The sequence below is a fragment of the Lissotriton helveticus genome, chromosome 1_1 (assembly GCF_964261635.1).
Source record: "Lissotriton helveticus chromosome 1_1, aLisHel1.1, whole genome shotgun sequence".
In the NCBI taxonomy this organism is placed as follows: Eukaryota; Metazoa; Chordata; class Amphibia; order Caudata; family Salamandridae; genus Lissotriton; species Lissotriton helveticus.
Window position 1 is genome coordinate 1,879,883,903 of NC_136057.1, and position 17,651 is coordinate 1,879,901,553.

At 47.2% G+C, this 17,651-nt stretch overlaps 1 protein-coding gene across 10 annotated transcripts in view; it reads left to right on the forward strand.

Moving 5' to 3' along the window:
• Window positions 1-17,651, forward strand: part of RALGPS2 (Ral GEF with PH domain and SH3 binding motif 2) — an 890,309-nt gene that overhangs the window by 89,696 nt on the left and 782,962 nt on the right. For 5 of the 10 annotated variants that reach the window (XM_078642158.1, XM_078642140.1, XM_078642188.1 and 2 more), the window contains exon 2: window positions 5,811-5,925. The exons of 4 other annotated variants lie outside the window; for them this stretch is intronic. The gene's annotated coding sequence lies outside the window, so the exon portion shown is untranslated. Of the gene's footprint in view, window positions 1-5,810; window positions 5,926-17,651 lie in introns of those variants that run through there. One more of the 10 variants, XM_078642220.1, reaches the window with a different exon arrangement.

Consider the following 17,651-nt stretch of genomic DNA (forward strand, 5'->3'; position numbering starts at 1 on the left):
AGTAATACTAAAAGATGAAGGTGCAATCGGCTCGGTAGAGCGCTCGACGCAGTATCGCCACAGCCCCAAGGCTCACAGTTTATCGCAACATTGTCAGTGACTATCAAATAGAATATCTCCAGTCACACATCTAACACATAGCTTTCACAGGTTAACAGTGCAAACAAAACAGACCCAGGCCCCATCCCTCCCACCCCACCCGCTCCAACCCCCCAATTAGGTCATGCATTCATCCCCCCCAGTACCAACCCAACTGAACCAAGTACCAACAACGATAGATGGTCTAACCATGGTTTGGGATACATCCCTCGGGGTGCGCAGGTGTTTGCCTTCTAACCCTGTACTTTTGACAGGGCGATCGAGCGCAACTCTGACTCTGTGCGCTACAGGGCCCATCGCGCCCCAAGCCAAGCGGAGCAACGATTATCTAGTAACAGAGATCTGGATAAGTCAATATTAAGTACAACACCTCCCCGCTTAGGTGGTTAGCGCCCCCCCTCCCTCGGTGGCATGTTTACGTTTTCCCTCCCTCAAGTAAGGGTCCCAGCGGCGCCATATTCCATAACATAAGAAATTATTCGACATCACTTAGCTGGTCAGTGTCCCCACGCTTGTCGGTCTCAGTCTGCCCCCTCTGTTCCTTAGCAAGTTGTTTGGCAAATTTCAACGCCGCTTTGGCGTCCGTGAAGAAGGTGGGTTTACCCTGCCCCTGCACCCTCAGCTTCGCCGGGTAGATCAAGGAGTACTTCGTGCCTGTTTGTTGGAACACCTTTATTGCGGGCAAGAATTCCCGCCTGGCTGATTGAACTTGGAGCGTGAAGTCAGGGTACATTGCTATCAGGTTCCCTTTGTATTGCAAATCTGCCATGTTGCGTGCCAGTCGCAGTATCGTGTCCCTGTCCCTATAGTTTAGAATGCGTGCAAGGATTGTCCTTGGTTGAGCTCCCGGCTTGGGCACTGGTCCCAGCGTGCGTTGGGCCCTTTCCACCAGAAACATTGGGGATAGTTCCTCTCCAAATAGATCTTTCATCATCTGCTCAACGTAGCGTTCCATATTTGCAATGTCCGTCGATTCCGCCACTCCCGTGATGCGTACGTTGTTTCTTCTGGACTTAGCTTCCAAATCTTCATTCTTCATTTGGATCAGGGAGAGCACCTTGTCCATTCCTCGCAGCTTCTTGTCAAGGTCCGATTGGCATTCCTCCGTTTCCGTCACACGCGTTTCCAGTACCCCGACAACTCCTTCCTGCTTGTCCATTCTTTTCGTCATACTGTCCATCCTTGCAGCCAGAGCGTCCATCTTCCCATCTATGCCTTGCAGACTCGACTTGAGGTCTTGAAACATGGCCTTGATGTCGTCCGCTGGCAGCACAGGCCGGGCGTCCCCCGAAAGCTCCTGATCCGACGTTTCATTGCACGTCGGCTTCTTGGTCGTCTTATCAAAAGTGATTTTTGGGCTGTCGCGTGTCCAGCTTGCCCATGGCGTCGTCCGGCCTTGTCGCGCCTCTAACCGCTGTCCAGGAGCACCGTATTTCCAACCCGGGCAATTGAATTGGCAGCGGTCGTGGCGTTTGAAAACTGCGTGTCTCGTTATTGCGCCAGGCGTCTGCAACGTGGTCCGGTGAAGGGGTCAGCCTCACCCGCCCATAGGCAGCTGCCCCGCAAATTCGCCCCTTGGCACCGTGGTGGTCGACCTCAGGGCGCCCAGGGCATTATGTCCATACAAAGCGGCATCCACTACGTGCAATCAAAAGGAAAGTAGGTTGTCAGTCTACCTCCAACTGTTTTAGCTGCAGTTCACAGGGTACTGGACAAAATGGCGGTCTGCGCCCGCCAACCACCACTGGCAGTCCTAAGCAATGGTCATGGACGTGGGTCCAAGAGTACTATGCGTTGCAGGGCCTCGCGCCTCCCAGCGGTCTCAGTCGCGTTCAGGCAGCTTACCGGGTGTCTCACTGCCTCTTTGCCGGCGACCGAGTGCCCCCACCTCGTCTTCCGCTGTTGCCGCGCGCCTACAATCCTGCGCAGCGCGGCTCCTCACCACTATCTCCTCGGGCGCCCGTGTCCCCGCTTCCGGAGCGGGTGTGTGCGGTGACGCCGCCGTCACTAGGTTCCGTCCTCAGCAATCGGGCCAGGTCGTCCAGTCGCCGAACCAGGCGGCACTCGCAGGAGGCACCGAGCCGGGCATGCATTCACTTCCGGCCGGACAGCTCCTACGCAAGCTCCCGGCGCCGCACGCCGCAGCAGGCTCCACAGCGCAGGCAGGTCGGAAAGGCAGTTCCCACCGTGGGCCGGGGCGCAGTGTCGTCAATCCTTCACGTATTAAGGCGGGGATGCTCCGCTTGCACAAAGGGCACAAGACCCGAGACCCAGATGCAGTTATAAACGGATTTTTGGCGGATTATTCAGCTCGATCGGCGGAGCTACGCTCTCAGGCAGCCATCCCGCTCGGCAGTCAAGCCACGCCCCCTGCTAGAGAGGAGACTTACCCATAACTTAGGTGGTGCTGCTTGGACATGGTACACAGGCAGTGTGCCATGTCGACTTTTGTCGTTTTTTGTCTTCACCAAGGCATCCAGCTGCTATGACAGTCAGCATGGCCCTGGCGAAGGGTCCCTAGGGGACCCTCTTCAGTCCCCATGCCCTAGGTACCAGGGTACCATTTACTAGGGGCATACAGAGAGGGTCTGAAGCCGCCAATCGTGGTACAGTTTTAGGGAAAGAACACTGTTACTGGGAGCCTGGACAGCAGGAACAGAACCCAGTACTCTGTAGTCAAAGTTGCATCAAAAGCCATGCAAAAAGTGTGGGGGGTTACTGCAACAGAAATCCACTTTCACACAGTCCTTCACATTTGTGCAACTCCTAGACTGTATTTTCTGAGCTCTGCTCCAATTCACACCGCCTGATGCCAAAGAATGGTGGGGGGAATTTTATAACCAGTCATCGTATGCTATGGTAGATCTGTAGGTACCCTAATTCATTTTTTGTGAAGATTATTGCATAGACATACACAAGTTTTGTTTTTGTTTATGGCTTTTTGTTTCTGCACGTTATGCAGTTTCAATTACCCATATGAATTTGTGATACTGCTAAATATTCAAATTGCATGCCTCTTTTTTTTAAAAGCGTACCAATAATGTTCTAGTTGCTCGTATTGTGTGTGTGTGTGTAGAAAAAATGAAATGCCAATAAATCCCGGCTGTGAATGGGCCTGCTCCAAAGGGCCTTGCTGTACCATAAACTGTAGCTCCCTTTTTGGGAAGTGAAAAGTTGATCATTGTGCTGGGGTTTAAAGCTGTGACCTGCATCTGTGTACAACTGGTGCATTACCCACTCAACAATAATTCGCAAATGGGTGACGCTAAAGAAAGGCCAGATTGAGTAGGGCATTGTTCTGTATACATGCATACCTCTCGTGTGACTGCCCCGCCAGCATCCAAAAAAGACTGTTGCAGTGATTTCCCTAATGCTCATGCCTCAAAAAGTTTGGTATAGTGCCGAATACATTGAGGCATGTAAGAGGGCGTGAAACACAAGCTACACCTTACTGATAAGACTAAGTAGGCTGAAAGTATTGTGGGGTTGCTTATGTTCCCATCTGGAGGGGACCTGGCGGTGCAGTTCAGTCTCTAATCCTGCTATTGTAGCAGGACCAAGACAGATTTACACCTGGCTGTTCTCTTTTGTGTGTGGCATGGAGGGCATAAAACAATAGAATGGAATGCAACCCACACATTTTCCAGATGCTGAGAATAATCCAAGCATACCTTTGTCATTTTATTGTTGAAGTTTCCCTCAGTAGTGCAGGCTTGCTTCTTGTATTCTCCATTGTATTTGTATTTGTCTGCATTTAGTCAGATAAACTAATTTGCTGTTTCAGACCATTTATGAGGTTGTTAAACAAGTAGGAAAGTTTATTATTTTAACAAAGTTTTTGGGCAGTGATGTCCATTCCTTTTGAGGTGGTTAAGAAAACTGCATTTTCTCTATGATTCCAAAAAGCTTCTTTGGGGGGACGGTGCAGGTCATTTCGATGTGTGATATAGTTCACAAAACAGATTTCTTCAGTTGCCGTCCTCCTCTCGGCTTAAAAGGTAGCCTGGAGAGATTAGTTTTGAAGAGTTTCCTGAAGTGCTGGTGGATGAACTCAGACCTCTGAAACGTCCTTAACTCTATAATCAGAGTCTGGTTCCCTTAAGTCTTTAGACCTACCTTAATGTTTTTGTCATTTGATGCCTTTGGTGGAGCAAATCAGAAGTGGCTGATTGAGATACTCTGGTCTGGGTGACAGTGGAAGCCAGTTTCTGTTGTAGGCTGCACCTTTACCCTAGTAGGTTTAGACTCTGATACATAGGACCTCTTATTAATTCCTTGATCACCCCTCTCCCTGATCCCCACCTGGGGAGCATTTGGAGTTATTCTAGGCATTTTTCATTTGGTCTCTTTTTTTTTTCCAGGTTCAGGTACTTACTTTCTGGGCACTTGATCAATAAAGTGCAGAGAATGCAGCATTCAATTTCTTTGATAACCCACATAATGCTGGGTTTAAAGGAACGGGGGGACTTTCAGAAGCCTTCACAGTTGAAAGTTAATACCTTTTAACATTGTCATCATCCTTTTTGAGGGGAGAAAAGCGTCAATCTGGAGGTCCTAAATCAATCCCAAATGTATTATTTTCAGTGTCCACATTTGTTGTGTGGGGCACAATGAACCGTTTGTTGGAAAAACGTGTATTCATAAATTATGAAGACTTTAAATATGAGTGGTCACTTTTTTGTGTAAAATCAAAGGCTTTCATGCATAGGTAAGACCTCCTTGGTTTTTCCAGCAGACATGACAGTTATGTCACGTAAACCTTTTTCTCACTTCCTAATGTAACATGCTAGATTGTGGTGTGATGACAAGTCATGTGGTCGTCGGAAATATTGCGATTTGTCACCTGATGTTTCGTGTCGGAGTTTTTCAAGGCTGTAAGAAAGAGATTCTTAAGATTGGAATAAGGGATGAAGGTGTAAGTAGAAACAAAAGGATACTTATTTTCTTGACTTGTACTCCTCATTCGAATATTCAACATTGCATGAACTTCCTCAGGTATATATTTTGATCATACCTGGAGCACACTCCCCACAGGATTATAGTCAATGAACTCATGCAACAATTGGTGTTCCTGTGACCATTGTATCCCATCTTGGCCACACCTATACAGGCGGGATCAATTATCCGTTTTGTATTCCTGTATATTTTTACAAATCATACAGCGAGCATTTACTAAATCGTTCGACTGAACCAGCCAAATTGTTTCTTTCTACAGCATTGAATTACACCCAGAGCCATGTATTAGTTGAGCTTGAATTTTCAGGGGCACTCACATGACATTGCAATGCTTTTAAAGTGTTTTAGATAACTAGTTAATATATGTTTTTCTCACAGCAGCACCGATGGGAGGAGGGCAGTCCTTAAACTACATGGATTTTTAGGGCTGGCTTGATGGTGCACTGGTCATCTGACCTTTTAATCTATATCCATATTATTCTACAGTTCTTTGCTTCCACACAAATACCTATCCATTCTCATGCAATTCACTTGTAATGCTTCATATTACCATACATCATTCCTTTAAAGCCAGACCTATTGGCATTGCCAATGCTTGTTTTGGAAATGTTCCTTGCTCTTTCTTAAATCTTTTTTGTAATTCTCTGGGATTGTCCACTGTGCTCTCTAAAATCATGTGCAGCCTTTAACTATTTATTTTTCCAAGCATCTGTAAAGCCATGGCAAGTGACATTGCTTTTCCTCTTGCTCCCCAGACCCATGATGCAATGCTGCTTTTGATGATGATCTGCCACTCTCTCAGCTCTCGCTAAAGAACTTTAGGACGCACCTGGAAGCGGGGAGCCTCTACAGAGCAGAGCAAGTGTTCAGGTAACGTCATTTTACATGGTCCTATTGAAGGGTCACCGCTCAAGAATTTACAAGCTGTATGATATAGTCAGCATTTACATTTTGCTTCCCGGTTCAGGGCGTAAAGCTGCTTGAGAAGTTTTCTGGTATCTCATGAGCTGACCTCTTGTGTGGCTCTCCGATATACTTTGAGGAGTATGGCACACGAGTGGGCATTAGCTATTGTTGACGGCTTCAGTTGGACATGCACTATATCGTAAAGGGCACTGCATCTATGGTCCGACATGAGGTTTTGACACTGTGAATGGTGATGTCCTTTGACTGGAAAGGCGCCCAGGACTACACGCAGGATTTGGATTTTGGATGTGGTGATAGAACTACTGGCCATGAAGGATCTTTGATCTGCATATTGTGTGTAAGGAAATTTCAGAAGTGATGCTATTCTTTTTGTTTCTTGTTGAACGTTAGTTTGGGTGGTTGGTGTCCTTGTTGTACTCTTCTGAAAAATGTACGCACACAGAATGAGATGTTCTCTCTAACCTAGGATCTTTGGGCGTTTAAAGGTACAGATAGTGCTGGGAACATTGCTTTGTTGTACTTCAGTTAAACACATTGGACTTAAATGACTATTAATCACAAGTTGAAGCATGAAGTCACTTGGATGCTTTGCAAGATATTTATTTGTAGTCATACCACAGAGTTTAATGTATTTATATTTTTAAATCACCAGTTTTACATTCAGAATTTGTTTATTTTTTTCATTTTGCGTTTTGTGACCATTTTTTTAATTCCTTTTGTACTGACCTATTTACGTTCAAGCGTTCTCTATATACTCTCTTTTTTTTTTTTTTTTTTATATAAATCTTGAGCTTAGGGCACCTATGCTGCCAAACATTGGATGAATGTGAGAAAGGTTTATGGGTAGGAAGGTTGCCTTATGTTCTAGACTTGGTTCTTTCTTTGCTTTGCGCTTGCCGTTTGCACCAAGCAGGTTTTCATTACACAGTTTGTTTTCTGGCATTTGCACTGTACTTTTGTCAAAGGATGATTGCGTTCTAGCGATAGATTGTGGCATTTTGATTTTTAGTTTAACTAAAAGCTAATAATATATGCAAACATCCTGAGCAAAATCCACCTCACTGGGGTGCACATATTTACTTGAGTCACAAAGAATAGTTTGAGTGTGCATATATTGCTTGGTAGATAAATTTGACACCTGTACTATAACTCATGATCTCTCCTCGGTGATCCTGGACAAATCAGTGTATCTCCCTCTCTTCCCATAATTCCGAAAACTTGGACTCTGAAAACCAATATTATGTACATACAACAACAACATGGAAAAAATGTAATCAAAACATGTTATTTTTGTTCTTAAGGTTGTCAAAGGAAAAATGTAACATGTTAGTATTATTAAAAAAAATGGTAAAGCTATTCTATTCTGCGATCTAATGGGAGATCAAGCCATTCAGCAAGTGTGACCTTCAGTTGGTGTACAGAGCACCGACTGGTGAGCAGCGGAAATCCATATATTTGCGCAAGAAAATCCATATATTCGGACAACTTTTCTGTACACGAGGTTGGAGTTGAAAAGTCAGATACCAAAAATCCATTGTAGGCCAGGCCGGGGAAGCTCCGGAGCAAAAGGCCTCCACCCCACAGTTGTTCCCAGTAGACCCTGCTTGCCCTGTGGCCATCTTAACGGGATTCTCACAGTGATGGAAAAAAAGAACAGAAAGTAGACCTTCATAGTTATTGGAACAGGGGGAAGGGGTTCATCCCCAGAGGAGCACTGCAGCCGGCGCTGGGCCACGGGGGCCCGGTTGTAGCCGGGAGGGCATTCTCTCAAACCCTTCTACTCCCACTTGAATCAGACTGTGCAATATCACCAGTGTATATCTTTCCCGCGCCTGTCAGTTGCGTGCTTCTCCAGAGGTAGAGTTACATGAACGATCGCCCGCTGGCAGAGCCAGCCTGCTCTTGCCTTTAACGTATGCAAGCGTTAAACAAACACTGGTTTGTTGAGATGTGCCTGCCGCAGGCCCTGTGCCGACACGACTGTCTTTATTCGGGCTGTGCGACGCCGGGCGCCTTCTGCCTCGCTCTAGTGTCCTCTCTGCCTGGGCGGTGAAGAATGAAGCCGTCCGACCTGCCCCAGCCGTCCACGGTTCGCTCGCTTGGCCTCTCTGCAGAGGGTTCAGTTTCAGGGCGTGTTCAGGGAGGCTGCAAATATCATGTATTAATCAGGTGCTCTTTGTGTGCATTTCAGATGTGAAGATCTGTTTATTTCCTCGAGATGCCCCAAAGGGGAAGCAACCACGGGTTCAGGTCACGTGTTGGTGCACAAGGCACCCTCTGTCCTTGGCGCTCCTTCCCTAATGTAAGAGAGAGGGTTTTAGTGCTGTTGGTAGTGCAGTGATCTTGATTGTGCTTTCTCCGAGGCCTTGATTCTTTTCTCTGATGGTTCTTTGCCCCCCAACGTGATGCATATTCGGCTTGACGACAAACCACACTCATGCTACTCTGGAACCCATGAAGGATTAGTGGTGAATTAGTGTAGTGAAATGTGAAAGTAATTTGAGTGGTAGATATTAGTCAGTTAATTGGATTGGGAAGGATAGCGGAGGAATAAAAGAGGGGGGAAAAGTTTTGCATTTATATAGCGCTGGTTGCCCCCGGTGGGGTGTTTAAGCACTTGTTTGGCACGTAGCATGCTACTCCGGAACCCATAAAAGGATTAACATTTGTATATACACGCTTTATCAGAGTGCTCTGAAATAACGTGTTTCTTATACCCTGCAATTCATGCTTGTTTCCCATTGCACTAAAACAATATCTTCAGGATACAACTCAACATATTTGCCCTCCTTCCTTTTGTTTGAACAGCACCATTGTCTCCATGACAGCCCCTTTTTATACTGCTGGAATATTTCTACAGTTGTGTGTAAACAAGCAGCATCCTCTCACAGGATAACTCGCAGCCATTCTTCTCTCTTTAGCAAGTAGAAGTTAGGTGGATATGATGGCTGGAGTCTGTTTTAGGTCTCTCCTGTGACAGCGCTTGTGCTCTTGTTTGCTAGAGATATTGTATGTTAGGGACTTGTAGCCTCTCATTGCTTAACATTCGCTGGCTTCGTTTTCTCTCCTATTTGCTGCCTTCTAATTGTCCAGCTTCACTTCAATTTATTTTGCTGGAGCACAGGTCAAGTATTGATTGATTCAGGTTGAGGGCTCTCCTTCCGCAGTGATTGAGGCACTACGTTTATTTTTGCTCCTATGTTGTCCATGTTGAAACTCTTGCCATTTTTTAGCGGTTTTACTATGCTATACGCACTTCAAAGAAGCTATTTTCTCCGTTCAAATGCATGTTTATTTTAACAACATATGTTACCTTCTTCCAAATGTATTTTTACTATGACACGGACATAGGCACAATTGCCTTCATTATGTGCTAGGATGTTTTTCCCCAAATGCCCCCCCCCCTTCTTTTTCGTGCATGGGGAGATTAATTGATTAGCTCAAAATCACAACGGTGTTGTGCTGAGACCTAACAAGCATTGGCAAAGTCAGTAACTCCTGCCTTTGAGACTATCGGCTCTACCATGAACTTTTGTTCGAGGTACAGCATGGGATTTGCTGACTTTGACAATGATTTATAGCCAAGCACTGGAAACATCATAGTCTTTAGTTTTATTATTATTTTTAGCAATGCTGCATAACCCCACAATGCTACACAACATGGCTACAAATCATTGCCAAAGTCAGCAAGTCCCATGCTGTACAGCATGAATAAAAGACAATGGCAGAGTCAATAGTTTCAAAGGCGAGAGCTGTTTGCTTTGCCAATGCATGCTAGGTCTCTGAATGACACACCTTTGATTCTGAGCTAATCTGTTAATCCTATCAAACAACATAAGCAATTGCTCTCATGTCTTAGTAAAAATTCATTTGTAAGCAGATAACCTCTGTTGTCACAATCATCCATTTGAATGGACTTCTTTGAAGTGTGTGTGGCATAGTGAAACATAGCTACAAATGGCAAGGCAGACAAAGAAGAAGAAAAAATATAAGTAGTGCCTCAATTACAATACAATCCGCGGGATGGGCAGCAATCAAGCTGAAGCAATCAGTACTTGGTCCATGCTACAGACGAAAAAAGAGGAACTGAAGTCCGCGTGTGCTGTCCAATTAAAAGGCCGCACGTAAGAGTGACCATGAAGCCAATTAATGTTAAGCAATGGGTGGGCTGCAGGATCCTTATATAAAATATATCTTGCAAGAGAGAGCGCTCATGCTGCACCCAAAAAAAATAAATAGCCTTGGCTTCATCAAAGTGCTTTTTTACATTAGTTTTGGCCACACTGCAAAACATCTGCCCTGCTTTACAGCATGGCTACAAAAAATAGCCGAAGCAGATGGCTCTCATAGGTAACACCTATTTGCTTGGCCAATGTTTGTTACTGGTGCTCTCCAGTTCTGCCTCACGGTTGACTGCTTTTCACTCTTTCAGGGACTGAAGAGATTTTGAAATAGGAATTTCTTGAGTGCTGCAGAGGAGAAAGGAGCTTAATAACGCTTCACTGTCAGCGCTGCCAGGTGCCGGTACACTACTTCGAACTTGTTCAGCCTTTGACGGTGATGACATCCACCACAGACTCTGAGTGCTCACGGCCAAACGTGCTGCCTTTTGCTCTGCATATCTGTTGAGCCTGAGGATTCCTTACTTTCCTCCCAACGCACAGCAGGCCATTCAGAACTAGCCAAAGACCAGCAGCTGCTGTTTGCACTGCACAGCACTCTAATGTTTTGAAAGTCAAGATGACTACTGGTCAAACTCAGAAAATGTACCCCTAATTATAAGCTGCCGAAACAACTCTGCCTTCATTGCTGAGTAAGTGACGTCCAGCGGGAGAGGTCACAAAAAGCTCCTTTTTCTTCATAAGACTTCAGTATTTTGAATTGCAGTAAACCAGGCCCTAATGGTATCCTCCCCAAATTGACCAAAACACACCTCCTAAAGACTGGACTGCACTTAATAGACTTCCACCACTTCTTCACTGTGCTAAATTCTCCAGGTCTTTCAGCAGCTGGAAAAAACATACATTGCTCAATATTTTCCTGCTGCTCTCGTTGAACCTCTATCATTATTAGTAGTACTCCATGAGGCAGCGCAACTATCCTGTCAAATTTACAGCAAACTTCAGCTTCCTACCGTGGCCCTACAGTCAAGATTAGCACCCTGTAACTTATTTCCACCCAAAATTCTGCCTTCAGTTCCATGCTCTGTATCCAAAACACTGTCTGCCCTGGAGTATAGCAGACCGTGGGCCATATTATACAAGGTGCCCCTGGGGCGCAACAGGCGCTTGTGCCCACTTAGTGCTCGCCAAGGCACTTTGGTATTACAGAAGTGGCTGCAGACGCTTGTGCGGCCCCTTCTGTAATACCAATAGTGCTTGTGCACATAAAGCGCCAGTGCTATCTTCAGGGGTCGTTCCCTCCTTTTCATGGCGGTGTGGCCCCATGCAAATGAGGGAATCCATTTGCATCTGTGCCCGTGCCATATTACATATGCGGGTGCAGAAGAAATAGTGGAATCAGGAGGCACACTGAATGTGCACTGTAGGAGAGTAGGGTCTGCTATCCTATGGTCACCCCAAATTTTTGCTTTTTGCTTCACTGGTTTATGACTTAATGTGGCTGTGGGCCTGCTAATCAGACCCACAGCCTGCTGTTCTCTCTCTAAATTGTTACCCATGTACTTTAGGTGCATAACGACATTGGAACTGGTTCACCTTATTGGCCCCTGTAACAGTGTACCCAGGTACCCAGGGCATAGGTGCTTCCAAGGCCTACCAGGGGCTGCAGCATGTATTATGCCACCCCTGGCCTGGCCTCCATATTTGACACAACTGGCTGATCACTCAGCTGGGGTAAGTCGGTGTAACCACCCCTTACTTGGGTGTAGTATGCCTATACCTAACCTAAAATGGACACGTATGTTCCTATCAGCCACTCCTATGGAAGGCCTCATCAATCCTGGAGGCAGAGTGCTTGGAAATATGTGAGATGGTGCTGTGGCATGAGCTGAGCCTGTCTGCAGCTTTCGGAACCATGTCCTTTAGCTGTTTCATGATACGGCCATACCATATACTCTTAAGTGCATTATAATCCTCGCGGTTAAATGCTATCTTGGGTTTGGCTTTATCAAAACATGTCGAGTAAGGTGTCATACGAATTGGAATACTACCCCCTCGCCAGCTCTGGCGACGGGGGTAGCATTCCACCCTTCTAGAGGGACACGACATGTACCTAGCCTGAACCCCGGTTAAAGTTAAACAGAGCCTCAGCATCACAAGATGGATGCTGCCACCGCAGACACAAGTCTGACCTCCTGCTGCTGGGAGTCCTTCCAGCGAGGGCAGCTTGGGCAAAGGGTTTCCTGCCTTGGGAGGTGCTAGCACCACCCCAGACAGGATTTTGTGTATTGGGTAGGACAGGGCTGAATAGAATCAGACATGCCTGGGGCACACAAGGTGTCCCTGTGCATAGGCCAGTTCAAACCGGTGCTGGGGCCTTCCAGCCCCAGTCCTGGCGTGAAACTGGACAAAGGAAAGGGGGTGTAACCACTCCCCTTCCTGGTTCCACCCAGAGGAGGGACCTAGTAGGTGATCCGGCCCCCCAGATTCGAATAAGAGTGGGAGCAGTGTCCTGAGACTTCAGATCATCCTGAATCAACTTGAAATACAGAAGAAGACTGGACTTCGACATTCTGCTGCTCAGAAGACGGAAGAGAATCTCCCTTGTGGCCAAGGAGTGACCACCCTGTGAACACAGGCACCAACCAGCAACTCGACGTCTGCTTTGCCGCCGCCTCCCGCCGGAGCCCGAGCCCAGAGCCTGACAAGACCCAGACTCCCAGACTTCTCACAGCCCGATCCACAGTCCCTGCGAAGAAGGGACCCGTGGAGGCATCGAGAGACGTGGGACCGGACCTCTTGGAAGACCCCCGAAACGCTGACTGCGCAGCATCAGAGGCACCCTCGACGCTGTGCTTTGGGGTTTGAGAAGCCCCAACCTCGAGCAGCCCTTGCACCAAAGATCAGCCCCCCAGCATCTCCACGATCTGCGTGGGGCCCTTTTGCACCGTGCCACTCGACGCGCCATCCCGGCCACTTGCCACGTGGCTAGCGGCCATCTTGGCGACGAAAATGACAAACTACACCACTGATCTGGTTGCTCCAGATTGGCCCTTGCTCCCCTGAAAAGGAGCAGCTGCTCTGACCTTGCTGGTCCGAGTGAGAAGCTTGAATCACTTCCTGCGTGGCTTGCTTTAGCCAAGGCCTGTTTGCTCCAATCAAGTTGCCGACACCGCCATCAGCGAGAGCCTACGTGGGACAGCTCGTGACCGACTCCTGGACATCCTTGACATCTTCGTGTCCACGTGGCTGCAGAGACAATCTTCACGACATCACCTGTTTGCACCCGACATTGCCTGGTTCCGTCCTGGTTCCACGGTAGTCACTGGCTAGTGACTTTGAACATTGTCCCCTCTGCTTTCAGGTCTTCACCTCTTCAGATCCACCCTTGGATCCACCGGAACTCTTCACATCGAGCCGCCTGCAGCATCTTCAGCTCCAAGCACCATCGACCTGCGTGACGAAACCCGACACTACTTCAACCCTGTGCACCCGCTTCCTGTGGGTGAGGTAACTCAGCTCCGCCGGTGTTCCCACACTGGTACACACCTCTAGTGTCTGTGTCTAAAGTTTCATCCTTGTAGGTCACTCGGAAGGTTCCTTAATAACTAACTTTGTAACTTTTACGCACCATTGACATTGCATTGGTATTGCGTGCGCTTTCCGCACTGCACCCGAGTCCCGCGGGCCTTTCCCGACTTCTTCACTGCTAGTCCCGATCAGCTCCAGCGATTCCCCCAGGCCCTAGGCCTCTTCACTTTCCCCATAGTGGTTCTTATACCACTATTTTAGTATATGGTTTAGGTGGCCCCTTGGGCTCATCCATATTCGTGCAACTTTTGTGTATTTAAACTGTGTTTTGTTTTAACGCGTTTGCTTCTGTGCTCATAAAGAGTATAGGGGATATTTGTAGAAATAAATATATATATATTTTCAATATATATCTGTGTGGTGTCCTTTCATTTGGTATTCAAGGGGATTGTGTATGGTAAAACAGCTTGCTTCACATGCCTTTACAGAGTTTAGCCTAAGACTGCTTAGTCCATGCTACCCCTAGGATAGCTTTTCTATAAGGTTGACTTTACAACCTGCACCATAAGGGTTGCTTGGCATGGTACAAGGTGATCACTAGAACTAGTGAGCAGCATATACCAGGCCAACTCACATTGGTGAGCAGCGGATTGGGATTTGAGCTTGCTGTTGTTTTACCATTACAATCTTTGGAAATATCATTTGAAAGATCATACAGGCACCTGATGGGTACACTAAAACAAGACTAGATATACTTAAGTTCTACTGAACTTAGTTGTTGTAGAGGATAGGGAGTAGCACACCCTGACTACAACTACTAGATAGGTTTTGTAGGAAAACACAAGTGTAGGTAGATTGCAACACATCCACCACACTAGAGCAATGTCTGGAGCAGAGGGATCCACTGGACCCAACTCTGTTGAGAGTGACCCTCCAAGGGCACCATCCAAATTTGCTATCTTTCCATTTAAGGAACTGAGGCAACTGTGTTCCATGAGAGGAATCAAAACAGGTCCTACTCCTACAGCAGGACACCTCAGAGAGCTGTTAGACCAGTCTGAAGCTCTAAAGAACTCCAAACCAGGCCCCTCAGGGACTGGTGAGGAAGTTTCTCCTTCTGAAGATGATAACCCTGATGACCCTGCCCCTGTCATCCAGATAGATGAGGAAGACCAGACCCCTGGGAATACTCAGCCTGAGGAAGAAGAAGAGGAGGAGGAGGAGGCAGAAAGTGATTCTGATGATGGTAGAAATAGCCAGGTGTTAGTCAGCAGGCTTAACCAGGCTAACTTAAGCTTATTTGGGACTGAAGGCGGGTCCAACCCATTCAGACCCCCCAAATGGACTTAACCAGGAGCATAGGAGGAGGAGGAATCACTCAGGTGAATCCAATACTTCCCATGTTTCTAGAGGTTCTCATGCCAACTCCAGAAGGGAGTTGACTAGCCCTCAGAGAAGGGAACATGAGGCCAAAATGAGAGAGGCTGAACTTAGGATCCAGAAGCAAGAGTTAGAAGTTGCCCTGGCCAAAGAGAAACTTGCTAGAGCAAGGCAGCCTAGAGAGAGTGGATTAGGATCCACTGGTGGCAGCACTATCCCTAAGGATAAAGACAGGTCCTATGACAATAGAAACCTGAGTAAGATTGTGCCCCCCTACAAAGTTGGGGATGATATCCACAAGTGGATGACTGCACTTGAGAGAGCTTGCAAAGTACAGCAGGTCCCTCAGGAGCAGTGGGCAGCAATCTTGTGGCTCTCCTTTGAAGGTAGAGGCCGAGACAGACTCCTCACAGTTAGTGATGGGGATTCTAGAAACTACCTGGTCCTGAAGAGTGCTCTGATTGATGGGTTAGGCTTAACCACTGAACAGTACAGGTTAATGTTCAGAGATAGCCAGAAGACACAGACTCAGGACTGGTCTGAATTTGTTGAATGTGCCACTAAGGCTCTGGAGGGCTGGTTGCTGGGAAGTAAGGTTACAGACTATGAAGGATTGTACAAATTGCTTATGAGAGAACAGATTTTAAATAACTGTCAGAACCAGCAGTTGCATCAACATTTGGTTGACTCAGATCTAACCTCTCCCCAAGAATTGGGAAAGAGGGCAGACAAATGGGTTAGAACCAGAGTTAAGCAAAAGAACCAGAACCAGAACCAGGGTGGTGACCAAAAGAAAACAGACCAGAAGGGTGGGGAGCAGAAAACTAAAGACCAGAAGTCTTCAACAGGGCCCCAAACTAATACTGAGGGTGGGTCCCAACCTTCCAAGAAGAAGAAGAAAGAAGGTCAAAGAAAACCCTGGTGTAGCTTCTGCAAAAACACCACTCACTGGACAAGTGATTGTAAAAAGGGTGGAGCCCCCAACACTGCAGCCCCTAAGGCACCTGCACCCACTAGTACAGTTAGCAGTGTTGGTCCACAGACTAAGGGGGTAGTGGGTATCACCTTGGGAACTGAGGGAGATTCTGACCTAGTCAGAATCCCCACACAGGCTGTTCTGATTTGTGATGGGGAGATTGATTTTCCCCCTACTATCAGTCCCAATAATTTGGGCAAGTACAGACAGACACCTTTAATTAATGAAAAAGTGGCTCAAGCATACAGGGACACATGTGCCAGTGTCACTATGGTGACGCCTAGCTTTGGGGACCCTGGACAGTACCTACCAGGTGATAATTACCTGATGACCAACGCCAGCAATGTCACTACTACACAGTGTGGCAATTGTTACCTTTTCCTGGGGAGAGGTAACTGGCCTAAAAAGAGTTGTGGTTAGTGCTGATCTCCCAGTAGAATGTTTGTTGGGCAATGACCTGGAGAGCTCTTTCTGGTCAGAAGTTGAGTACAGGACTCATGCAGAGATGTTAGGGATATCATCACATGTCCTTGCTGTGACCAGGTCACAGGCCAAAAAGTGCCTCTCTGAACCTCAGGTCTTGGATCCTGGAACAATGGACCAAGTGCCTTCCAAGACAAGGAACAGGAGGGTAAAGGCTGTGCCTTCCCAAATGCCTACAAGTGAGGATCAGCCTTCACAGGAAAATGATTCTGAGACCCCTGAAGGAACTGTCCCTATAGAGCTTGAACCTGATCAGGTTGAGTTTCTGGGGACAGGGGGACCTTCTAGGGCAGACTTGGGGCAGGCTCAGTTATCCTGTCCTTCTCTTGAACCCCTCAGACAGCAGGCTGCTGCTGAGGCTGCTGGGAATGCTCAAGGTACCCATAAGGTTTATTGGGATGATGGACTCCTTTATTCAGAGGGTAGAGACCCCAAGCCTGGTACAACCAGGAGGTTGGTCATACCTCTGCAATTTAGGGGCTTCCTGCTTACCTTGGCACACGATATTCCCTTAGCAGGACACCTAGGCCAGAACAAAACATGGGACAGACTTGTCTGTCACTTTCACTGGCCTCACATGTCAGAAGATACAAAGGAGTTTTGTCGCTCCTGTGTAACCTGCCAAGCAAGTGGCAAAGCAGGTGGTACCACAAAGGCCCCCCTGATACCACTACCTGTGGTGGGGGTGCCCTTTGAAAGGGTAGGGATTGACATTGTTGGGACCAATGGATCCCCCTACAGCATCTGGGCACAGATTCATACTGGTGGTGGTGGACCATGCCACCAGGTACCCAGAGGCAATTCCACTTAGGACCACAACAGCTCCTGTTGTGGCCAGGGCCTTACTTGGAGTTTTCTCCAGAGTGGGGTTTCCTAAGGAGGTAGTATCTGACAGGGGTGCAAACTTCATGTCAGGATACTTGACAGCTATGTGGAAGGTATGTGGTGTCAACTATAAGTTCACCACTCCCTATCATCCACAATGCAATGGGCTTGTTGAGAGATTCAACAAGACCCTAAAGGGCATGATCAAAGGATTACCTGAGAAGCTCAGGCGAAGATGGGATATCCTTCTGCCCTGCCTTCTGTTTGCTTACAGAGAGGTCCCACAAAAAGGTGTTGGCTTCAGCCCCTTTGAATTGTTGTTTGGGCACCCTGTAAGAGGACCCCTATGTCTG